Source organism: Falco biarmicus, chromosome 9, assembly GCF_023638135.1.
Source record: "Falco biarmicus isolate bFalBia1 chromosome 9, bFalBia1.pri, whole genome shotgun sequence".
Taxonomy (NCBI): Eukaryota; Metazoa; Chordata; class Aves; order Falconiformes; family Falconidae; genus Falco; species Falco biarmicus.
Window position 1 is genome coordinate 538,839 of NC_079296.1, and position 26,157 is coordinate 564,995.

Below are 26,157 nucleotides of genomic sequence, written 5' to 3' on the forward strand. Positions count from 1 at the left end.
ATTCAACTTAAAAAAAGTGACTGGATGTGATGTTTCTGTGATTCTAACTGTTACGACTAGCTGGATTGTAAACTTCTGACATGTACTTGCCCAGACCCATAGTACATACAGTGATGCTGCTTTAATTTTGGTTTGTTTCAGCAAAAGTAGTGAGGAAATGAAGCTGCAGAATTCAAAGCTGTCACGGAAGTTTCGCTGCCTGGTTTCCCAGGACTCAGCCTTGCAGTTATATATAAAGGATTGGCGTAAGAAACTGGAAATGGCTGAACGGAGGATCCAACAGGTGCCCATACTGCTTCCAGGCTGTGAGGGTAGATCACACTGACCGTTGTAAGACTTTGCTTCTGAGAGTGGGGGCAAGGCTTAACTCTTGTTCTGAAAGGAAGGCACAAAACCCCATCAAGGCATCCTCTTGGTCAAAGGCCTTCAGCGAGGCCTCTGAGGAACAGAAGGTCTGTTTGAAGGAGCTGGAGAGTAGACTGAAAGCTGTTGTGACGCTGGTCTGCGAAAAGAATGTTGTACAATATGAGAGGGTGACTGAACATACAGCGCGTGACGATACGAAGGCTTTTCCTGCTTTGTATCTGTTTGGCATTTTGGTTACGCATCTGTCTCGTGGTCTCACTGAGAAGCCAGTTGAATAGGGGTGGTGTTTGTACCCACCCTTGCAGAAGGTGAATTGGACAATGGTAACTCGAAGGTCAGCTGGGGAAAGTTAAGAGAAGCAGCCAGTTAGGAAGGGAATTCAGGAAGCCAGCTGTTAGCAGTTCAGAGAGCAAGCCGGTGTGAACCTGAGCCTGTGAGGGAAGAAACTGCTCTTTTGTTTATTTTTGGTTTTGGGGTTTTTTTCCCTCCCCAGTCGGTGGCTTAAGTTACCCTTGAAATAAAGGCAGCTGCTCCTCTTCTGGGAAAAGTACTGTGTGCCAACTGACATGCTCCAGACATTGGCTTTAAATTCCTGACGTGTTTGACAACTTTTAAAATCACAAGCTTTTAGACCATCTGACCTGGCTGTGTAATACAGACTCTGGAAATGCACAAAGTTTCTGAGCCAGATTTTTAGATTAAGAAAATAGGTTTTAATCAAAGAAATAGTAAATACAAAATTGGTAGGGAGGAGTTGTCTAGCTCACCCTGTTTTACAGGGCTAAAATCTAATCTTTTTGATTTTAATCATCTTCTCCCCTCCTCTTTTTTTTTTTTTTTTTTTTTCATTAAACATCACCGTGAGTTTGGAGCACTTTAAGGTACAACATGGATCATGTGTCAGGTTACTACTATCAGGGGAAAGGCAATGTAGAAGTGGCATGTTAACATTTTGCCATGACTTTTTGATATTTCTTGGCAGTTGTCAAATCAGGCAGGGAGTCTGCTCTGGATCAAAGTGATTTCAAAGTCCAACTCCAATTGCAATTTAAAGTCACTAACAGGAAGCCTCAAATGAAGCAGTCTATTTCAATCTTGTTCCTAGAGCACACATGCAAAACATTAAAAAGACAGCTGATTTTCATCAGCTGTAATCAGCAAAACTTGCTGATCAGCAGCTCCTACTGGACAATGACAGCTAAGCTCAGCCCTCACAGAAACGCACCACTCTGCCAGCCAGCAGGGTGCCTGCTATACGAGGTTTGCAATTCCTTACACAGATATGGCCCCTACCACACCTTTCCCACCTAAAAAGAGAAGCGCTTAAAAGTTTGAGAACAGCACATGCAATATTTCTACTTTACTGGAAACTGAGGTCAAAGTAGATCTGGGTGAAAACTGGAATTCAAACAAAACACAAACGACCGATATGGCTACAAAAATATTTACCTTGGGTACACCAGCCATGCAACTATCACAACTTGTTTAATCACACAATGAATTAAAAATTAACTTGTCAGTGTTTCTACTCATACCTGTTCGGACAATAATCTACGTGCTGTAGAGGACTAAAGTAACTTCACGTTCCTGGTCCTGGGCCAAACACTTCTACCAGTTCAGTGAACTTTTAAAAACACATCATCACCAGATACCTGCCACTTTCATTTTTATTTCATGGAAGTGACTGAATATAGAGAACGGCAGGCTTGAGCATCAGCTGTCACTTTCAAAAGTATTTTTTACAATACAAATCCATAGAAGAGAATGACATATAAAAGCTACCGAGTGTTTTAAAGCAATTTCACTGGAAATGGAGCCAGGCCAAGCGCACTGAGCGTGCCAGTCACGCAGCAGGGGCACACCACGTGAGGTAGAAGCGAGGAGGTGGAAGAGCAGCTCAGGGCCACCCCGAGTGGAGTCCCAGCTCTCACAGCACGAGCAGTTACTGCCATCCACAGAAAGCCAAGCAAGTCTCCAGCTGGAGCTGTATCATCAGCACAGAGCTGCCACAAACCATCTCAAGCCAACTGAGAGGGACAGCTAGAGGTCCTGACAGGAGGGAACTGGCTGTGCACAGCTCCGCGCTCAAAACCCCTGCTTCAAAGTCTCTCCAGTGTGGGTTTATTTCAAGCCTCTCAGGAGTTTTCCAACAGGGGCAGCATTCATTGCCACAGCACACCCATATCCCAGCAGGACTGACCACAGCTTTTTCCAGCCAAGGTGCAGCAACATCCTAACTCTATAAAACTGTTTTCCAAGAGGAGCGTACCATCACCCCTCGCATCACAGGCGGGGACAGAGGCCTATGCTCAGCTCGAGGACCCCACTCCCAGCACAAAACACCAGCCTGCTCAGCAGTGAAGGAGGGCTGAAAAAAAAGCTGGCAGCCAGCCCAAGAGAGAACCCCGCAAGCTACCTTTGGTCCTGCAGATTTCTATGAGGTTCACCACGTTCTCATGTTTGAGCAGCTGGAGGACTTTAATCTCTCGCAAGGCTGTGATGGGGAACTGGAAAGGAGAAAGAAAGGATGGGGATTAGGGGTGCGTGAGACCAGGCCACCCCTGCCTAGAGAACAGGAGACACGTGACCATGGCAGCTCGGCAGGGGACCTGCTTGAGCAGCACTGTCCCAGGTCACTGAAGGCCAATCAGAGCTTTAAAATAAAACACCCACACCAGTACTGTCCACATTTATTTACCATCAGGGCACCACTGCTGAGGGACATTCCTTCACAAGAGAGTGATTGTGTGGTGCTGAGGCAGGCATGCAGGCACCCCTCCCTCCTCTCCTCATCTTCCACATTTGTAATGGGACATGGTACGGCCTGGCTCAAGCTGCAGAGCAGCCTCCCCAGCTACTGCCTGCGCTGTTTAAGCTGTTACCTCTCTCCCCAGCTTCTCCCATTTCTTGCACACCCCTGAGCACACGCCCTTCACACACTACCCGGCTCCTCCACAAACAACAGCCAGTGTGGAGCCCTGCGCCTGGGGGGGGGATGACAGGGTTTTGCACGGAAGGAGGAACGTGTGGGCAGCATCACCTCCCAGCAGCTGTCCCATGCAGCCCAGTGACCACACAGGGACTGCACCACACTGCTGCCTTTGCAGCCAAAAAGGCGATAACAAGCCATAGGCCTTGGCAAAGCCACAAGGCCCAATGTTATCATAGTATCAGCAGGAGAGGAAAAAGGCCACAGGGCTGGGATCCTGTCCACACCCTTACAGGTTCAAGGTACAGCATATTATAGCTGTAAATATTGTGAAACACATTTACTCTGTGAAAACACATCTATGCCGTCCCAAACATTAGCCTTCAACTACAAACGCGCACCGCACACCCCGCACCCAGGCCTTCCCAAACACAGCCCAGCCATGTTCCGGCACTTACCCCCTTCTTCTGCCATGCTGCTGCAGTTACCCCCTCCTTCTCATTTTCCATCAACACTTTTTTCAATGCTACTGTTATTGACTTGTTAATAAGTTAAGATTGATTGACTTTATTCAATTGATTAATTGATTTTATAAAATCATTTAATAAAATTAAAATATAGAAGGATAAGAAAAATTTTAAATGAAACTTGTAGCTGCACAGTAAAAGCTGTTATGAGATCTTCTGTACATCCTGTACCACGGCTAGAAGAAGGGGCTAGAACCATTGTTAAAACTTAGGTAATAACTTTAGGGTTTGAAAGGTTCCTTTGTATTTGACCAGTCTTCTGTATGTAGAAGTGTATTGAAATGTCAGAATATGAGATGAATGGAAACTGGGGAGAGTCGACTGGAACAGCTTGTAGTTACCTGCCAAGAAATTGTGAACTTTACTAAAAGGTAACTCCGGCAGGGGGAGATCGCGACCACCGACTCATATACCACCTACCCAAATCGTACCCCAGACCCATTTCTAGACCTTTCTAAGCTCTACTGCGCAGAATCGGATATAGGAGGAGAATATGTTAATGACTTGTGGGAAATATTATGATTACACATGAATATTTAATGAATATGTATGAATAAGTTCTATATATGGAGTTTGATTTTGAGACCTGGTATGCGTTGATCGTGAGAGGACTCGCTCACGCACCCGGCCGTCAATAAAGAAGTGTCTGCTTATCTACATCACATTGGTGTCGGTAAGTTCTTCATTCCGAGATATCGGTAACAGTTTTGGCGACCCAGATGGGACCTCGCTGAAGGAGACCGGAGGAGTCAGGGACCTGATCGGTTCCAGCTGGCACCGAGGATTTCTCGGGGATACCCATTGATCCCTGATCCGTAAGGCTCTTCGCGATGTTCCCTGGATTTTTGGTAAGACACTTCTTTTTCTAATTGTAATAAGTGGGTTAGAGTCCCACTAAAGTAAGTGCCCTAGAGGAAGTGGGTAGGAGTCCCACTATAATAAGTGTATGGTAAGGAGTGGGATGGACTCCCACCAGTGGGTTGGAGTCCCACTGAGTAAGTCTGCCTGTCAGACGCGGTGAAAGAGCTGCGCAGGGTAGGACTAGGAGTCTGCCCGTAAGACATAAGTGAAAGCTATTGCAGGGTTGGACTAAAAGGATCCTTGTGGAACTGGAAGCCTAGGCGTCTGCCCGTAAGACATAAGCGAAAGCTATTGCAGGGTTGGACAAAAGTGGAGACAAGAGAAACTATATGCTATAGTGTTCTCTAAGGTAGTGCCTCTAACAAGAAGTTAGAAGAGGTTTTTGGGTTTTTTGTTGTTTTTGTGAGTTTGTGTATTAAGAAGAAAATTAAGAGGTACAATATTGTGTTATATGTTTGTTTAAAGTAACTGTGGGAAAGTGTGAGTGTGGCTGTAAGGGTGAGACGTGTAATTGAGAACGAAAGCGAGTGTGGAGTGTGGATCCGCGGATCAGAGTGACAGAGCTGAATAATTGTGTATTGTACTGTGAGTAATTACACCATGGCAACTAAGTTAACCAGGTTGTTTAAAAGTAAAAGCATGGGTAATCTTGCTGTAAATGACAAAATCCCGAAAAATTCTTTGTTGGGATGTTTATTGGCACATTGGGGAAATTTACATGATGATCTGCAGAGCCAGATGATTGAGTATTGTAATAATTTGAGTATTGTAATAATTGGTGGCCTTTGTATATATTGGATGATCAGGAAAAGTGGCCCACGAATGGGACGCTGAATTATAACACTATTCTGCAGTTAATGCTGTATTGTAAAAGGGAAGGGAAATGGAGTGAAATGCCATATGTGGATTTGTTCTTTTACTTGAGACAAAGAAAAGACTGGCAGGATGAATGTAAGCTAACTATTAGAGATAATTTGGTAATGGCTATAACTTCTGATAATAAGAAAGTGAAAAAAAAATGTTGTTCAAATTGTGAGATTGGGAGTGGATATAGGAGCGACATTTTTTTTATTAAATACCTGTAAAGGAAAAACTGGAACAAAAACAGGCCATTCTTGCAACCCCGGATTTGAAATTTGGAAATAAGATAATTACACATGAATTTTTGTATGTACCAGAATGTCCGATACCCTTCTTAGGAAGAGATTTGTTATCCAAATGAAACGCACAAATTGTTTTTGACGAAGGAGAACTTTTCTTGAAAATACCTGAGTCAAAAACGGGAGAAATCCTGATGATACAAGAAAAAGTAAAGGAACAAGAAATTCCACCGGAGGTGGATTTGGCAGTGATCCCTACTGTATGGGAGACAGATATTCCTGGTACATCGAAACTAGCAGAACCTGTTAAAATAGATTTGAAGGAAGGCGCAGGAACAGTGAGAATTAAACAATATCCAATCAAACCGGAAGTGAGACAGGAATTGAAGAAATTGATTGATAAATTTTTGGGAGTATAAAATTTTGGAAGAATGTGAATCTGAGTATAATACTCCTATTTTACCAGTCAGAAAACCTTCGGGTGAATATAGACTGGTACAAGACTTGAGCGCAGTAAATCAAATAGTTAAGGATATTTATCCTGTAGTAGCAAACCCTTATACACTGTTACAGCACTGAGGGAGACTTATCAGTGGTTTACAGTGCTTGATTTAAAAGATGCTTTCTTTTGTATACCTTTGGAAAAGGGAAGCAGAAAACTGTTTGCTTTTGAATGGGAAAATCCTCTAACCGGGCGAAAGATGCAGTTGACATGGACTAGATTACCCCAAGGATTTAAAAACAGTCCAACTATTTTTGGAAATCAATTAGCAAAGGAACTTGAAATCTGGAAACAGGATAAATCAAGACCTGGGCATTTACTTTTACAATATGTGGATGATATATTGATTGCTACAGAAGAAAGATTTATTTGTATACAGGTGACTATTGACCTTTTGAATTTCCTGGGACTAAATGGGTATAAGGTATCCAGGAAGAAAGCCCAAATAGCCTGCCAGACTGTGATATATCTGGGCTTTGAGATTTCAAAAGGACGACGACAATTAGGAAAAAATCGCAAAGAAGCTATTTGTGGTATACCTGAGCTGAGAAATATTCATGAACTCAGAGCATTTCTGGGAATGACTGGGTGGTGTCGCCTTTGGATCATGAACTATGGGCTAATAGCTAAACCGCTGTACGAGGCCCAAAAGAACTCTCCCTTTGTATGGGGCCCACAACAACAAAAGGCTTTTGTAGAGTTGAAACGTGCCCTAATGTCTGCACCTGCCTTGGGACTGCCAGATCTAACCAAAGATTTCCAGCTGTTTGTACATGAAAGACAACACCTTGCACTGGGAGTGTTAACCCAGAGGATAGGAAGCTGGAAATGACCAGTCGGATATTTCTCTAAACAACCAGACACAGTGAGTAGAGGGTGGCCAAACTGCCTTCGAGCAGTGGCCGCAACAGTGATGCTCATACAAGAAGCTCGGAAATTGACTTTGGGAAGAACAATAACAGTCTATGTTCCACACATGGTGATAACTGTCCTAGAACAGAAGGGGGGCATTGGCTGTCCCCCAGCCGAATGATGAAATACCAGGTGGTATTGATTGAACAAGATGATGTGATTCTAAAGACAACTAACCTGGTAAATCCTGCAGTGTTTTTAAGTTCCATACAGGAAGAAGGACGACTGGAACATGATTGCTTGGCTACCATCGAGTATGTTTATTCCAGTTGTGAAGATCTGAAGGATGTGCCATTGGAGAGACCAGATTGGGAACTGTATACTGATGGAAGCAGCTTTATGGAACAAGGAGTTCGATACGCCGGATATGCGGTAACAACAGAGACTACAGTTATAGAAGCAGGAGCATTGGCGAGTACCACATCAGCCCAAAAGGCAGAATTCATCGCTTTAATTCGAGCCTTAGAACTAAGCAAAGACAAGAGAGTAAATATCTGGAGTGATTCAAAATATGCCTTTGGGGTAGTGCATGTCCATGGAGCTTTGTGGAAAGAGAGGGGATTATTGTCCTCTCAAGGATCAAACATTAAGCATCAAACAAAATTTTACGATTATTGCAAGCAGTTCAAAAGCCAGATCAAGTAGCAATCATGCACTGTAAGGCACACCAGATTGGGAATACAAAAATAATAGCTGGGAATAATTTAGCTGATAGAACAGCAAAAAAGGTAGCAAAGAAACAAGCATTACAAATGGCAATAATTCCTTCTAAAACAGTAACCCTTCCTAGGGAAAAACCGAGATATTCAGAGGAAGATGACAAATTGGGTCAGTTATTAAATGCTAAGAAAAACTTAGCGGGATGGTGGGTAACTCCTAACGGATAAGTAGTAATTCCACCTCTTTTGATGAGAGAGATAATTCAAATGAGACACCAAGAATGTCACTGGGGGGCAGAAGCCTTAGTAACATCTTTACGAAAGCGAGTAATACCAGTTAAAATGTTGGGAATAGCTAAAATAGTAACTGCAAAATGTGAGGTGTGTTTGAAAAATAATCCAACGATTAAGAAAAAGGTTCAAATGGGTCGGCTGAAGTCTGGTACAGAACCTGGAGACTATTGGCAAGTAGATTTTTCAGAGTTGCCTAGATACAATGGGTACCGGTACATCTTGGTAGGGGTTGATACTTTTACAGGATGGCCAGAAGCCCTTCCCTGTCCCACCACACAAGCAAAAGAGGTTGTAAAGTGGTTATTACAAGAAATAATTCCAAGATTTGGAGTTCCTATTGGAATTTCCTCTGACAGAGGTCCACACTTTGTTGCTGAAGTAGTACAAAGTGTTAGCAAAGCATTGGGTATTAATTGGGATTTGCATGCGTCTTGGAGGCCACAATCTAGTGGGAAAGTGGAAAGGATGAATCAAACTTTAAAACGACAAATAAGTAAAATTTGTCAAGAAACCAGTTTAAAGTGGCCTCAGGCACCTCCATTGGCGTTATTACGAATCGGAGTACAGCCAAAGAGTGGAACCTCAGTCAGTCCTTATGAATTATTATATGGAAAACCATATGAGTCTCCAGAACCAAATCCAAACATACATGTGAAAGGAAAGCAGGATGTATATAACTATTTGCTTTCTCTACGAAAAACTTTGACTGCAATTCGGAGTGCAGTAATTTGGAATAGACCTTTATCCCTGGAAAATTCAGTGCATGATTTCCAACCAGGAGATTATGTTTATGTGAAGACTTGGACCTCCGAACCTTTGCAGGAGCGCTGGAGAGGACCTTTCCAGATACTGTTAACCACTTTTACAGCTATCAAAATTGCAGAATCAGATGCTTGGATACATTATACTCGAGTGAAGAAAGCACCTACTCCATGGAAGATTGTTAATCGTGACCCAGAGATTTTAAAATTGACACTGAAACATGTCTAATTTTTATACTGGATTTTATTTTGGTCGGTAGTGTTGGTGGGATCATGGGCTGGCTTGGTGGACAGGAACAAAAGACAAGTAGAAACAGAACAAGTGATTGAAATTCCCAAACAAATGGCTGAGGAAAATTTGATGGTAGGATTGACTACAGAATTTGCCAATTTACAAAATGTCACGCAGATCACTGCTTGTTTGCCAATACCGAGGGCAGTAGGTGAACCTATTCCATGGGGAATTTTAACCATGAATCTGACCAATCTGGAATATAAAAATGAGATCACCTATTGTGAACAAAGGCCAGTAACTCAATGGTATGAACAAGTAAAGGTTATTAGAAAACAGTGGAAGTCGCCAGGTAAAGAAACAGATTGTAAAAAACTATTGAATCATGATTTTATAACAGGATCCCGACCTACTGCCGTAGCTCTAGTTCTTTTTCCTGGGGGTCCAAATCCCCAGTTAGGATGGTGTTCTTATGATGAACAACTTAAAACCAATGTGGGCAGAAGTATCATGAAATGGAAGCGTAACAAAACTGGCCAAGGTACCCAATTAGTAGAACAATGGGACTCTATATGGTCTATGTCCATATTTTCCCATTTTCAGTATATGGCAAGAACTTCTTGGTGTTTTACCTGGGATGGAAAAGTTTTTTTCCAGTATTACCCTGGGTCAATGATAGGTCAACTTTATTGGGAGAGAAGGAAAATAAAATACTGCCGTGCTGGAAATGTGAAAACATGTATGATTGCAGTAATGCAGACTTAGTAATCCAAAGAATTCCTCCGTTGGCCGCTGCTTTAAAATATGGTTGTTTTTGTCGAGGTCTTAAGAATACTCTCAATTTAACCAGCAGTTTTACAGTTAGAAAAGGAACTTTGTTTAGTTGTAGAAAATCTACTATTCAAAGTCCAGGACATTTAGTTTGGGCATTAAGTGATGGAACCTGGACAACACACTTACCATTAGATGGTAAGGTGAAACAAATTACTTTAGGCATGCCAACATTGTGTCCAATTTGGAAGAAATCACAATTTAAAGGATCTTTAGAGAATTTAGAATTGAAACAAATAAAGAGATCTGAGATAAATGATGATATTTGGAATGAACCATCTACAGGAGTGAAAATTGGCTGGGCACTTGAATCACTTTTAAATCCTATAGCTTCATATAAAAACAGAGCATGGCTCTATCATTTAACTGGTCAAGTGGCAAAACAAGCAAACATTACCAAAAAAAGGGTTTAAGGAATTGAATATACAATTACAGGCAACTTCCAGAATGACTTTACAAAACAGAATGACACTAGATATGCTCCTACTTAAAGAACATGGAGTATGTGGATATGTCAAGGATAAATTGGACCACTGTTGTATCCACATTCCAAATGTCACTCAGGATGTGGAACATGATCTAGACCTATTGGGAAAAATTGAAAAAGAAACTGAAACAATTCAAAAGGATATGTCAGAAGATTGACTTGGGAAAATTTTTAACAAACTGGGATGGAATTTGAGCTCTTAGATACAATCTATAATTAAGACTTTGTTTCTGTTACTAATTGTCTTTTTGATGAGCATGCTAGTATATGCATGTTTGAAGAAACAGTTTACCAATAGAATTGCAGTAAATCATATGATTATGAGAGAAGTACCAACTATTTTACCAAGACATGATCCATCACCAAAATATGTTGAAACAAAAGATATATGAATAATGTGAAAGTATTGAAATAATGATTTTCAACACTTTCAAAGGGGGGAAATGTTATCGATTTGTTAATAAGTTAAGATTGATTGACTTTATTCAATTGATTAATTGATTTTATAAAATCATTTAATAAAATTAAAATATAGAAGGATAAGAAAAATTTTAAATGAAACATAGCTGCACAGTAAAAGCTGTTATGAGATCTTCTGTACATCCTGTACCACGGCTAGAAGAAGGGGCTAGAACCATTGTTAAAACTTAGGTAATAACTTTAGGGTTTGAAAGGTTCCTTTGTATTTGACCAGTCTTCTGTATGTAGAAGTGTATTGAAATGTCAGAATATGAGATGAATGGAAACTGGGGAGAGTCGACTGGAACAGCTTGTAGTTACCTGCCAAGAAATCGTGAACTTTACTAAAAGGTAATTCCGGCAGGGGGAGATCGCGACCACCGACTCATATACATACCACCTACCCAAATCGTACCCCAGACCCATTTCTAGACCTTTCTAAGCTCTACTGCGCAGAATCGGATATAGGAGGAGAATATGTTAATGACTTGTGGGAAATATTATGATTACGCATGAATATTTAATGAATATGTATGAATAAGTTCTATATATGGAGACTGATTTTGAGACCTGGTGTGCGTTGATCGTGAGAGGACTCGATTGGTGTCGGTAAGTTCTTCATTCCGAGATTTTAGTAACACTACTTTCTTGCCTGTCTGACAATGTTTGGCTCTGAAAACTTGCCTGTAAAACCAGAATGAAATCACTGAGCAGCGCAAGGCAGAAGGGACGCAGCCAGGTGCTCCTGGCCAGGAACACCAGCAAACAAGACACAAAGACAAGACAACCGCTCTGTGCTGACCCACCATCCGACCCAGCCACATCCCGTTCGGACCAAAGGCCCTCAGCAGCGGCCAAGCCAACCCAGCCCAGAAGCCCCACAAGGATTTTGGCCGAAACTGCACATTTTGGGCAAAGGTGCAGGGCCCCGCCCTGCCCGTCTCCAGAGTGAACTCTGCTCTGCCAGAGCGGGGCGCCGGGCCGGGGAAAGGAGGGCTGAGGGGCCAGGCCGGCCCCGGCGGCCGGAGCGCTGGCCGAGGAAGGCAGACCCAAGCAGGGGGCACCCGGGCCCGGGGCGGGCGGGCCGCAGGGCTGAGGGGGCCGGCCCCGAGCAGCAGGCCCGACGGAGGGGCGGGCCGGGCACTCACTCACCCGAAGGTTCCCTGCCCGATCTTGGCGAGCTTCTCGTACTTGGAGACCTCATCACAGAAGGGACACTCCACCATGTTGGACCGCTCGACCATGGCTGCCGCGGCCGTCGCTACAGCACCGCGTTCCGCCCCTCCCGCGCGTGTCACAGCCCCTTCCGCAACAACGCGGCCCCGCGAGGCCTCCAGGGACTGGGCAGTGGCGGCTGCCTCAGGGTGCCTGGGTGGGCGGAGCTTGCCGCCGCCAGCCCCGCCCCCGCCAGCCCCACCCCGCCCCCGCCGCAGCAGCCCCCTGCCCCCCGCCTCACCGCCCGGGCCACACACCGCCCCTGGTGCTGGTGGCCCTAAAGCATGTCACCGTGTCACCGTGTCTCCTGCGTGCTGAAACCCGCCAGGGATTCCACAGCCTTTCTGCTCCCTGGCTCCTGCACCCAGGGGCTGTGGCGAGGGGACCCCACAGCCAGGGCAGGACACGGGTCCTGGGGGGCACAGACGTGCCCGGTGGGGGCTGCCGTCCCCCCCTGCGATGCCTGCGTCAGGGTGCAACGCGAGCATCTTGGCGTTGGGGGTGTCTGAAACTGGTCCCCAAGGCGGGGGGCACGGGGGGGCCAAGGCCAGAGCAGCAGCGGAGATGGCTGCTGGCATCCCGGCCACGGCAGCCACCAGGTGCTGCCTGGGAATGGGGGACAGCACAGACACTGCAGCCTGCCAGGCCCAGGCCACCTTGTCCTGCGTGAAGACACTCCTTCCTCCAGGGCACCCCAAGGTCCCCAACATTAGGCAACAGCCAGCGGCAGGGGGCTCCTGCTGGCAGTGATGCCGTCCGGCTGTCACCCCACGGGGCCGTGAGGGCAGCGGCTGAGCCCCAGATGTGCCTGGTGCTCCCTTGTCTGCAGGGCTGGCGCCGTCCTCTAAGGCTGACACCCTGCTCTAGAGATGGCACCCTCACCCACAGGGCTGGCACCCACGTTCAGGGCTGGCACCCTCCTCTAGGGCTGGCACCCAGGGGGTTTTGGGTGTCAACATCTGCTGGGCATCCCCAACCAGCACTGGGGCACATGGCCCGGGGGGGTCCTCGAGGGAGGGAGCACCCCCCACCAGCCCCACCTTGGTCTCCTCCAGGCAGCTGTAAACGAGCCAGAAGTACTTGCTGAACTGCTCCTTGCTGATGGGCTGCCCATTGATGCGGATCCGCTCACGCACCTGCACCAGGTGAGGGGAGCTGGGGGGGGGCAGAGCAGGAGAGGGGGGCACAGTCGGGCACAGTGCCACCAGCCCCCCCAAACCCTCCTGACCCCCCCCACACTCACCTGTAAAAGCCTGCCTTCAGCCCGTAGTTGTGGAGGATGCACTCAGTGAAGGCGCACACTGAGCCCTGAGGAGACAGCAGCGTTAACCCCCCCATGCTGGGGCAAACAGAGCCAGAGAGGCTGGAGGCCCCCCCTTGCCCCCCAGCACTGCCCATCTGCCTCACCTTGCCCTTCGTCCCCGTGACATGGATGATGTTCAGTCGATCCAGGTCCTCAACCTGCCAGAGGTCAACCACCCTATAAGACCCCCAAGGCAGCCAGCACCAAGCATGGCGGCACCACTGCTGGGACAGGGGACGGGGTGATGGGGGGACCCCCTCCTCACCTTCATCCCGGTCCGCTCCAAAAAGCCCTGCATGGCTTCCAGCTGGGTCTGGGGGTCACTGCGCTCCCGCTTCACCTGCTCCAGGTCTCTGGCATTGGTCTGCAGGGTGTTGAGGATCCGGATGGTGTCCTGGAAAGATCCCTAGGGGCGGTCAGGATGGCGCCCATCACCACAGCCTCAACCGCCACAGCCCCAGGGGCCAGCCCAGCCCGATCCACCCCATAGGGTTTGGTTCCCGCAGCCGTGCCCGCTGGCTGCCGCCATGGCCCCGCGGTGACATGCTGGCAGTGCCAGCACCTGTTTGGGGGACGCCGCGGGGACGGGCTACTTATGGGCAACGGGAGCCACCTCTCCACCGGTGCCCCTTGGCCCCGCGGGGGGGCACAGGGCAGCCCAGCACCCGGCACCCACCCCTGCCCGGCGGGACAAGGCCACCCATGGGTGCGAGCAGGCGGCGCTCCAGTGCCAGCATGCCTGCCCGCCGGCTCTAACCGGGGCCGCAACCGCAGCAGCGGAGCTGCACCTGCACGGTGCATCTGGCACAGCCGCTGCGCGGCACGGCCGCTGCCGGGGGCCACCGAGCCCCCCGGGCCCGCACGCTTGGCCCTACCGCAGTGGGACCTGGCGTAAGACAAGCCAGTGGCCCCGGTGCGGGGACCCGCCGAGCAGCCGGACCCCATCCAGGCAGCAGACCGGCACCGGTGGCGCATCCTGCCCTGGTGAGCGTGGGGCAGCTCCGGGGGTTCCGCCCCGGCCCCGGCCCCGGGACCGCCGGCGCCCCCGCGGCGCCCGGCAGCCGCACGGGCTCGGGATGCCCGAGGCCCCGCCCGGGACGCGGCGCGGCTGCTGGCCGCGCTCCCGGGGCTGCCGCGGCGGACGGCGGTTCTCAGGGCGACCTTCGGGCACCGGCCGCCCCCGGCAGAAGGCACGGCGAGCGGCGGCCCCGGGACCCCTCCCGCCCACCCGGGAGCCCGCAGGCCGCTGGCTCGGGAAGGGGCCGCCGCTGCCCTCCCACGCCCGGTACGGCGGGACACCCCCGGGTGACCCAAACCTCCCCGTGCCCCCGCCCCGCGCCCCCGGCGCGAGGTCCCGCTGCCCGCCTGCCTGCTGCTAATCCGTGGGACCTTTTGACTCAATAGCAGTTGGGAGGGGAGGAACAGCGGCAGGTCCAGGCTGCTGAGGGCAAGCCCTGGAGGGCACAGTCCCTCACACGAGCCCTTTGCAGCCTCATTCCCCCTCCCCAGGCTGGAGCAGGGTCCCCAGGACAGCATCGTTGCCTGGTTTGGCTGCTGAATGCAGCCACCACGGGGGATGGAGCATCTCCCCCCAGGGAAGGGGGGGAATCTAGGGGTCAGGCTCCTGCTGAGGGACTCTGTGGGGTCCCAGGAGCACCCCAAGAGTGGTGGGTACAAGGCAGGAGAACAGCACAGTGCTCTACACCTCCCCTTGCCAACAACTCCTAGAGGAGCAGAGGGAATCAGTAGGGCATGCAGAGGGTGAGGTGCTGGGCAAAGGGGTCAGCTCTGGGGCAGGTCCACAGTGTGTCAATATGGGGCTGCAGCCCCCAGTGCTCTGGGGAACCAGCTGCTGTGTGAGGCCAGCCACGAGCACCAGCCTGGTAGCAGCAGTTCAAGCCCGTGCCTGTCCTCTGACACAGCAGCAGCATCCTGCCCACCGCTGGCCGCCCTGAGCTCGGTTCCCCTCGGTGCTTCTCCCTCCGGTGCTTCTCCCTCCAGCACCACGACCGAGCCAGGTCACACCTCCAAACTGCAGCCAGTTTCCAGCACGGTGCCGGCCTCGGAGAGCAGCAGCACCAACCACAGCATCGGCAGCACCCAGAGCACCCCCTGCTCCACCAGCAGCATGGCCCGAACCCCCCCCGCCCACCCAGTCCCCAACTGTCAGACGTGGGGACCCAGCCCAGCCCCATTAAGCTGTTTTTTTGCCCCAAATCTCACGCCGAGCCTGGAGGGGGCCTCCGTTACTCATTAAGTGAATGCTTTGGCCCCCCAAGGGCAGCCCACGCCGGGGGGGGGGGGGGGGGGGGGGGGCACCCTGCAACCCCCCTGGGGTCCCCTGCTGCTGGGTGCACCGGGGAGGCGGAGAGAGTACCTACCCCCAAATCCTCCCCCAGGGCTCCCCATCAAATGGGGGGGTGGGGGGTGGGCAAAAGTGGGTGCCCCCAGGACAAGACCCAGCACTTGGGGTGACCCCCTGCACCTCTCCTGGGTCCCCCCAAGAAGGCAGTGGGCACCACCAGGAGCAGCAAAATGTTTATTAAGGGGGGTGAGGCAGTGTGGGGCTGCTGGCTCCCCACGGCGTGATGGGCAGAAACCACACACACTCCCAGCTCCCCATCCAAGTTACAAACTATTAATAATAATAATAAAAATCTCCCCTATGTTAAATTAGTCCACACCTCGCTGTGGCTTGAGGCTCCCACCTACCACCCCCTCAAAACTCCCTCTACGCCCCTGGGCGCCTGGACCCTGGCACAGCCTGGGGCAGCCCCCCCGGAGGCCAGGGCCCCCCCCAGCCAGTCCCACCAACGTGGGCTGGGGGCAGGGAGCAGCTCCCCCATGGCCAGTGTCCCCCCTGCGGGGGGCACAGGCAAAAGGCACTGGGGTGAAAAGGGATGAGCCGGGAAGGGTCTGGGGGTCCCACGTGCCCCCCCCCAGCCACCTCCGAGCATCATCTGGGGCAGAACCGGCGCTTCAAGTAAAAAGAGGTGCAAAGCCCTGCGCACCCATTACTGGGAGAGTGCGGGGTCCAGCAGCCGAAGGACCCCCCTCCCCCAAGTGCAGGCTGCCGGTGACCAGGACGTGGATGGCGGCCGCCTCCCGCAGCAGCACAGCCCCTCTGCTGGCGGCGGGGTGGGGGTGAGCCCCCACGGCGGTGGGCGCTGCCAGTCAAGGGTCCCGGCCCTGTGCCACCCACCTCAGCGCCTGGGCCAGGCAGGGGAACACGAGGGCTGGGGAATTGAGGGGTCTCAGGGCTGGGGGGGCCAGGAGCAGCTGCAGCAGGCCCCCTTCCTGTAGGGGGGCTGGGAGCCAGGGGTCCTGCCCCTCCTTTTCCTCCAGTAGCCGGGTCCACGTCCGCTGGTTCTCCAGGCAGCGGGTCAGGGAGTTCTCCAGCGTCACGTTGAAGTTTTGCTGGTCTGGGAGAGATGGGGATGGGGGCCAGGGATTAGGGGGAGGGGGAGCCAGGGAGGGGTCGGGGATGAGGGGCGGGGCCGGGGAAGACCCCGGCTCCCCGGCACTCACCTGCATTGCTGGCCATGGGCACCTCCGTGAAGTTGGGGCAGAAGACAGCGTAGTCAAAGTGGCAGGGCTGTGGGGAGAGGAGGGGGGGGTCAGCACTGAGGGAGCCCTCAGGACCCACCCATGGGATTGCCACCAGGACCAGTCCCACACTGGCAGGGTCACGGGGGCTTGGTCCAGGCAGGGGGTCACCTGATGTCCCCCCCCGCACCCAGAGCTGCAAGACCCTCGTGGGGGGCACAGAGGTGGGATACACCCAGGGACAGCAGGGTGGACAGACTGCACAGCATCAGCTCCTCTTCACGGCTCCCCCCACCTGCAGACACTGAACGTGGCCAGTTCGGGCCACGTGCTGAACCGGCGCCCGGCAGGTGTGGGAGTTCTGTAACAAAGCTGTAGGGAAACATCTGCAGGCTTGCAGGTGTCACCTTCTGTAGCAGCTCCGTGGTGGCTGAGCTGCCGCACGAGATGTCAGAGCCGAGTTAAAGCCAGCAGGCGCTTCGCCTTGAAGAAAGTCCTTTCCCAGACAGAAAGACCTTGCCAGGACATCCCCGCTGAATGCAGCCTGTGGATTAGCCCAGCTGGGACCCCGCTGGGGAAGCCCCCACTCAAAACACTCTGTCGAATTCAGTCTGGTTGGTGGCGGCCGGGTTCCTGCCTTGGAATGGCTGCTGGGCCATGCGCCCACCCCTCCTGTGCGGTGGGGCCAGGTACTCAAACATGGACTGGTTGTGGGTGGACAGCATGTTTTTGAGGTCCGAGGGCATGGGGTCGGACCAGAAGAAGTCGTGGTTCAGCGCATCATTGCTGTCAATCCGCTGGGCGGGATCCAGCACCAGCAGCTTGTCGATGAGGTCGAGTGCGTAGGGGTCTCCGACGTCGGCTTTCAGGCAATCCTTCACCTTGCGCTTCTGACCCTTGGGAAGATCCAGCTTCTGGTACAGCTCATATTTATCCACATTTGGCCAAGCCTGGGAAGGGGCAGGAAAGCAGGGTTGGGAGGAAATAGTTACAGAGAGGACAAGCCATTTTTGATGCGAACACCCTCAGGCAAATTAGGGTGAGGTCTGCAGAGAGAACAATACTATTTTATAACCTCCAAACTGGCAGACCTTGGTTGGATTAAGAAAATAGGTTTTAATCAAACAAATCGTAAATACAAAATTGGTAGGGAGAAGCTGTCTAGCTCAGCCTGTTTTACAGGGCTAAAATCTAAGCTTTTTGATTTTAATCTCCTTCCCCCCTCCTTTTTTTTTTTTTTTTTTTTCCCCATTGAACATCACTGTGAGTTGGAGCACTTTAAGGTTGCAACATGGATCATGTGGCAGGTTGCTATCAGGGGAAAGGCTATGCAGAAGTGGCGTGTTAACATTTTGCCATGACTTTTTGATTTTTCTTGGCAGTTGTCAAATCAGGCAGGGAGTCTGGATGCAAAGCAGTAGTTGCAGGTGGCACTGGAGGAGAAGGCAGGCCTGGGAACCCGGGTTGCTCAGGGCTTGTGCGAAATGACATCCAGATCTTCATGTCTGTAAAGAAACTTGTGTGGCAGAAGAATGCAGCCTGAGCTTTGCATTAACACTGGTTTCTTCAGGCTTTATCCCTGAAGCAGTCACTGCCAAATTTATTTAGCCAATATGATTTTCTTGTGTTTTATTTTGTTTTGAACAGCTCTCAGGGTCAGTTTTTGAGCTCCAGGCAGAAAGAGATCAGTATGCAGAGAAACTGAAGGAGGTGCAGAGAATGTGGCAGCAGTAGGTGCAGCAGTTCTCTGAACAGGTAACACCAGGGGCAGCATCACAGCTGCTCTAGACAAACACAGGCAGGAGTGAATGCACCATGAACGTTGTTTTAACTTTTATTGTGTGGCCTTGCAGGTCCGTGCAATGGCAGAAGAGAAGGAGGAGCATATGGCCTGAGGAGACGATGACGTGGACTCCTGAGTTCAACCAGAAGACCTTTTATTAGTCCAGAACCCACGCTTATAATATCCTCGTTTGCTGTTCACGCGCCCCATACTAAATTATCATTGGTTAATCAATACTGTTCACACACGTCTTGGCTACATATAATTGGTTAATTACTAAGCTGCAAATGCACTGAACTTCTTGCCTTTTTTTTCTGTCTTCTTTCTTATCGCTGTGGGTTTCATGTTCTCAGCCAGCCGCCGAGATGTGGCATCGCGCATCCGCTCTGGCCTTGCTTCATACCCCATCTTTCTCCCAGGCGTTCAGCCAACCTTTTCTTACTTTCTCTCTTCTTTAGCCTTCAAGGCCCTTCACAGGCATCGTGGCCTCCAGCACTGGCCATAAAGCTCTCTACACTTCCCCCGTCTTTATTTTGAACAGAAACAACATTAGAGGTTAAACTACTTTTGAATCATTATACAGTTCAGCATACAGGGAATAATGGTCAACGTAACTACAATTGCCAATAACAATATTCCTCCACGTGTTGTAAACTCCTGCAACCGTCTGGTGGTTCCCTGAGACTTGAAAAGATTCCGCAACCAATCTCCCAAAAGTTCATGCCGTAAGCCCTGTGACATGTCCTTCAATTTTTGTAACTGACTGTGAATCGACGCGGAACGGCCCGGAAGGTTCATACAACACATTCCTTAGCGCTGTGCACTATAGGCTACTGCAGAGGAACGAAGCTGGGTTAATTAGCATTGGTAATATACAGCTGTGGGCTGGCTTCAGGGGCGGTGGGTTGGCTGGTGTAGACAAGGTGCAGCTGTGGCTGGTTCTGTGAAGCGGTTGGGCAGCCGAGGAAGAAGCAGAGAGGGTGAGCGTGCCCTGGATGAGGCGAGACTAGAAGGCAGCAGAGGGACTGCCATGGAGAGTGTGATGGTAAAAGACCTGGCTGCAGCTGGCTCCTTTGGAGAGTGCTGCGACAGGCTACTCTCTGCTGTTCACTTGCCTTCTACAGGTGAGATCACATCCCTCCTTTCTTTCTGTCTCATCCTGGTGTCTTCTCGTGCTCCCTCAAAGTTATTTGACTCTTTGCTGCAGGCTCTCAGCTGCACATTATCAAGGTCAAAACAACCCACTGTCTCTGTTCTCTACAATTCACCCCTGTTTTTGGCTTTTGGTTTTGTTTCTTTGTTGGCTTTTATTTTGTAAAAGGTTGCTTTACCATGTTACGGAGTTGTCATCCCTTTTTCTTTTGTTTTCTTTCTCATTACTTAATTACCAATTTTGGCCTTATTTTATGTGTACGTTTGTACATTTCAATTGGGTTCACAAAATGTTAAACTTGTTATCGGTGCATTTCATCCAGAGGTCAACATACAGGTTTATGATTATTTATAAGAACGTGCAATAAGCTATGGAAGTTTTATGAAAATATTTTTCAGAAACTTCTAATCAAATAAATGAGCATGAGAAATTGTGTTTAACTTGTAAATTCTATATATAAGCTGTTAAGGAACATTTTCTATCCTAACGTGAAAAGATAAAACCTACTTAAAAGCTCTTGAAATCTTGCCCTTGGGCGAGCGTTCCGCTGTGCCTCCATTCTAAAGCATGGAAGTGGAAATTGTGTAGAGCAAAGTTTTACTTTAAATAATTGCTCAACTGTTATTGCTGCTGTTCAAAGAACCTGAAAGCATACAATGAAGACTTGGAACTAAACAAACAGCTGAATGGACACCTCTAGATTGTTACTGGAATTAAATGCAGAAGTTAACTATAAAAGTTTCTCAAAATGTTCTGGTTGCTTTGTGTTGGTTGTTTATATATAGATAGATATATAAAACTATACACAAACAGGGAAATAAAAAAATGCTTAAAAAAATAGGGAAAGACAATAGTATGATGCAGGAGCGGTCTGGAAACTAGGACCATGCATGGCAATCAGTTAGCTGAGGGGAATGTACTCGAGCTTGTCTAGACAACAATTAACATGATGAGACATGTTTACAGAGCACAGGGGAGTGGGAGACGGATGGCGCCAAGGATGGCGCCAAGGAAAGGTAACACCTTGCTGTTAATTGATGGTAGTTAACCACCAATCAGGGATTGCCTAGTATGCAAGGCTTAGCTTCAAGAACCAATCTGTTTAAAACGCGCAGCTTCTGAAAGTGTATAAAAACTCGTGCTTCTGTACAATAAATTGACATTTGCTTGCATCAAGCTGCGTCCCGTCTCTTCATTCGGCGCAAATTGGTGACCCCGACGTGATGCGTTTAAGTATCTAACGTGAAGGGCTCTCGAATCGCCTATCTGAGCGACATGCGGCGAATCCCACAGAACTTTGAATGATCTGCTGAAAGGAAGCAGGAGCCGGCCTGAAATCCCTCCGGAGTTGAGAGGTGAGCTGTGGGAAATCCGTAATGGGGAATCAGGCTTCGTCCCCAGAAAGAGACGTATATGGACTCATAAAGGGTCTTCTAGTCAGATCAGGGAGTCCGTGCCTCAGTCTCCTCAAATGGTGACCCCTATGGTGGTGTTCCGAAGCCTTGGAAGAATAAGGACGGAAAAAAGACAGCTCGTGGAAGAGGGCTGCGTTCTGGAGGAGACGGCTTGGCTGAATGATCGTCTTGCTGTCTGGACCAGGCGGACAACCTAAACCCCGAGGATAACACCTGTATTCATCGAGACAGGTGAGCAGCCAAGAAACTTTAGAGACTTTGAAAGAATGAAAGTGTGTACATACAGCAGCCAATTGTATGATGCTGCCGCGGAGGGGAACTCTGTGTCGGGAATGCATTTAACATCTTGGTGGCAAATTCTGACTACTCTTTGCCAAGTGTGGACTAATTCTACTATCGGTGCTAAACCAGAGGAAGCTGTAAATTCCACTGACAGCATGACTCTTCTCAAGACACTGTCAGTGATGGCGATTCTGTCCACACCTCCTCTGCCCCCAAAGCTTCTGTCACTGATTGCAGCGACCCTCGCAACACAGGAGCAAGCATGGGAACAGGACAACTCGGAAAATTATTTCATTGACTCTGTTAAACCTTTTGATCCAGGTCCTATAGATCTGGAAAAGGAGCTAGACCTTTCCCCTGCCCCCCTTGTCTCTCCCGATGCATTGATTGTATTTTTGGGGAGGGTGAAAGGGAGTCTGAGGGATTGGTGGCAGGAATGCAAGTGGGAAACACTTCAGTGATGGGTTTTGGGAGTCGCTATGGCATGTTCAGTATTTTGTCAGACAAATCAACCTGCAGAGTGGCAGCCTCTGCAATACGAGGCTGTTAAAGGGTTAAGCAAAGCAGTGCGGGAAGGGAGGATTTATAATGCATTTGCTATGTCCCTTCTTGAAGTGATGGCAGAGCCTTATACACTCACACTGCATGATTGGAAGTTATTGCTTTGTATGGTACTAACTGATACAGTATATGATGTGGTTATTTGATTTTTGTGAGCTATGTGTAGTGGCCTTGACTGAAAACCTTAATCGGGGAGTTGCTGTTAACTATGAGCAGTTGGCTGGAGAAAATAATTGTGCCGATTCTGTGACTCAGGCAAGGTATCCCAGGGACAACTGTTTGCAAATGAATGAGATGGCTATTAAGGCAGTCAGGATGCGGGAGTCTTGCCACAGTGTTGCGGGGTCCTAGAGAGTCACTAACTTTAATACTAACTTTATTGATTGGCTTCAGAATATTTTGTAACAAGTCGAACATCAGGAAGCTCAAGGGTTGCTTTTAAAACAACTAGCTGTGATAATGTCAATGAAAATTGTAAATGGGCAACTTTCACAATCGCAACCCCAACATGTGTCAAATGATTGTAACGCAGAACTCACAGCAGATTGTAATTCTCAGGCTGAGTTCTGGAATGCAGCATAACAGATTTTTGCTTCTTTAATCTCTTCTGTAAGAATAGTACACGCTTTTAACTTGCTTAGTAAATTAGGCTGCTAGCTTGCTAAACAAAGTAATACTACAAATACTATTTTTTTTTCTGGCTTATTAACAGATGTTGATTCTGTCCATCATATGTTGCTACTGAACTGAGTTGCTATTGATTTTTATTATTAGCACAGGGACACAAGTGTAAAGACTTTGATAGGATGTGTTACGTGAATCTGAGTGACCACTGTGAATTAATTTACAAAAGTATACAAAACTCAAAAGCCTTAAAACAAAGATCTGCAACAGAGCCAGGGGCGGGATGCCTTTGGTCTCTTCTCACGGCTGGGAAACTTTGGGCCATGACTCAAAAGTATTACAGGTTTTATTATAATTATCTTTAACCACCTTATTGATGTTTGCCTTATGTCTCCCATACCTTTTTTTCCTGTATTCAGTGTTTAGTTGATTGTAACATAAATCAGGTCATGGTCACCCAGCTACACACAACCTTTGCCTTGTCGCAATTAACAAGCAAAAAAGAGGAGGATAGAGAATGTCTGAAGAGAGAGATAGGAGAGGAAGCTGGAGAATATTTGACCTAACGAGGTGAGAGAACAGCTGGGTATTGTGAAGGAGACTAGGAAAGATAAACATGGTTATCTAGTGTTTAATAGGTGTCTGCATGCTTGTAGAGATGTATAGCTATGTAACTGCATGAATGATTTCTGCCCTGAGCCTGGTGGACCATACAGCTGCGGTTTGTGTCCGGGCTCAGAGATGTAAATAGGGGCTTCTCTGTTATGGTAAAAGTGTTTCTCTTTGCATAAAAAAGAGAGGGAATGAAGGGAATGACCCCAGAGGTATGTTCAGAGAAGGCATGCGATGGTTCGAACTTTTTGACTGAACCAGTTCTTGTTTGGTGTGCCCTTCCATCTATGTATAATGTTAATCCAAAAGAAGATTATACCGTTTACAGTTTGAAAGTCAATAATTGTCTTTCTGTAGATGCTAATGTAGTAGGAGGCTATGATGGGAACGTGTCGCAGCAGTTCTTCTCTTATCCAGAGTAACAGCAGGGAAAGCATTAAAGAGTTAAATCACCTTGTTTGGTATGCAGTTAAGAATGTGCGTCAAAATTGCCACTGCTTTTTGTTGTTGGTTCAAGGACATGGCTGTGAGGATTCTGATGGTATGTGCTGCGTGGATTTTAGGCGCCCCATTGCAGCAACATGCTAACAAAATCTGAGAAAATTTCAGCCTTTTTGGCATCCATTCACTCAATTGGCAGTATTGTTTGTTTGCTATTGCCTTGGTTGCTGTCATGTTTGCAAGGGCCCTGCAGAACATGGCAAACCTGGTACTAGCTGTTCAAAAACAAAAAGGGGAAATTGTAAAATTGTACGGAACAAAGACAGTGGGTTATTTTGACATTAATAATATGTCTCAGTTGGGGTTTTATTTGTTCTATTACTTATACCTTGGTTTTACTTGTTCGGTTTCAAAGGTTCCTTTTGTGCAACAGGAAGGGGGAGATGCAGGAGCGGTCTGGAAACTAGGACCATGCATGGCAATCAGTTAGCTGAGGGGAATGTACTCGAGCTTGTCTAGACAACAATTAACATGATGAGACATGTTTACAGAGCACAGGGGAGTGGGAGACGGATGGCGCCAAGGATGGCGCCAAGGAAAGGTAACACCTTGCTGTTAATTGATGGTAGTTAACCACCAATCAGGGATTGCCTAGTATGCAAGGCTTAGCTTCAAGAACCAATCTGTTTAAAACGCACAGCTTCTGAAAGTGTATAAAAACTCGTGCTTCTGTACAATAAATTGACATTTGCTTGCATCAAGCTGCGTCCCGTCTCTTCATTCGCCGCAGTATACAGTATTTATAGCTTAGGCACCTTTTTAAAAAAAAAAAAATTGTAGATAAACTATTACCTGAACATGCAGTACATCCACAACTCTGAATTCATACCGGTTTTGTAGTGTGATGTAGTCCTGTATGAACCATAAATCAACTACATGTTAAATCACTCTTCTCCATCACTGTTGTCGCGATCTTTGAGCTTCATAACAATGCCTAGGTCACAATCCTTTATCTTAGGGAACTTCACCAGCTGAAAATGCAAGCATCTATTTCTAATACAAATTTGCAGAATGCAGTTTAGTCACAAGACACTTTATGGAGAGATATTATGTTGTATGGTGTATAACCTATGAGAAGTGAGAAAATGGTGTTCCTGAAGGAAAACGCTTCACTAGATCGTTACTTTGGAACGAGTTTTGCACCTGCTATACTGCAAGAATACCCTAAGCAGTGATGTATCTTTGTGGACTTTGAGATATCTGTGTGATTAGGTTTAAACTTAACACGCAAACTGATTTCAAGTATAACTCTAGGCACAAGTGTGGGAAAGAGCATGCTCTCAGGACACAATCTTTCTCGCTTACAAGGTATCAAATGGTATGATACTCAAGTTAAAGTCTAACTTCTACGACAACTTCATTTTCACCAAAGGAGTTGCAGTTAAGTACGCAAACTACTGCAGCTCAACTGAAGTTTCACCGCTGCAACGGAGTACAGAATGCTTTTCCCACCGACCTTAAAGGTTGTGGTGGTGGGGATGAAGGTGTGACAGATACTTGACTTCTAACCCAAAACAAATTTTCAGCTGTGTTAAATTCACCTGTACACAAAGAACACGTTATTCCTTCTGAGGCAACAGCTGAGGGGATTTGAACAGTCTCTTTTCACCTTGAGCTGTTCCCAGTTTAGAGGTTATGAAAAAAAAGAAATAAAAGGTATTCTGTCAATATGCTGATGCAGTTGCATGTTAAATTCTGGTCACACTGAAATAGAGTTATGTTCTAGCATTCATATACAGGTAGCACTCCATTACAACTTATGAACAAAATTCAGAAGTTCATCTTATCTCACGTTTCTTGGAATTCGATTAGGTTGCAGTCTTACTAAAGTCACTTTTCTTTTTTCTTTTTTTTTTTTTTTAATGCAGCCAGAGACACTTTACCGTAACAGAGAAGCCCGTATTGACATCTCTGAGCCCGGACACAAACCGCAGCTGCACGTACCACCAGGCTCAGGGCAGAACTCATTCACGCAGTTACATAGCTATGTACCGCTACACGCATGCAGACACCTATTTGTCACTAGATAACCATGTTCGTCTTTCCTCCTCTCCTTCACAATACCTAGCTGTTCTCTCATCTCTTGTTAGGTCAGCCATTCCCCATTTTCCTCTCCTGTATATCGGGATGGGTTTCTCTTGCTGCTAAAAGCCGAACTGTGGACCTGTGAAGAGCAAGAGATGATGGTGTTCTCTTGGGGTGACGGAGATAACCTGGCTGGGTCCCAGCACACACACGGAGC

The 26,157-nt window shown here is 48.2% G+C and overlaps 3 long non-coding RNA genes across 3 annotated transcripts; 1 reads left to right on the forward strand and 2 right to left on the reverse strand.

The window, feature by feature from the left end:
* The first annotated feature begins 124 nt into the window (after positions 1–124).
* On the forward strand, positions 125–20,354 carry LOC130154938 (uncharacterized). Its single transcript, XR_008823890.1, has 3 exons — positions 125–283; positions 18,632–18,739; positions 18,838–20,354. It is a non-coding gene; the product is annotated as an uncharacterized LOC130154938 (long non-coding RNA).
* On the reverse strand, positions 1,330–11,579 carry LOC130154937 (uncharacterized). Its single transcript, XR_008823889.1, has 3 exons — positions 11,560–11,579; positions 3,754–3,821; positions 1,330–2,873 (listed from the first exon to the last, which is right to left on the reverse strand). It is a non-coding gene; the product is annotated as an uncharacterized LOC130154937 (long non-coding RNA).
* Positions 16,723–18,073, reverse strand: LOC130154936 (uncharacterized). The gene is made up of 3 exons (XR_008823888.1): positions 17,392–18,073; positions 16,967–17,033; positions 16,723–16,860 (listed from the first exon to the last, which is right to left on the reverse strand). It is a non-coding gene; the product is annotated as an uncharacterized LOC130154936 (long non-coding RNA).
* Positions 20,355–26,157: the final 5,803 nt, after the last annotated feature.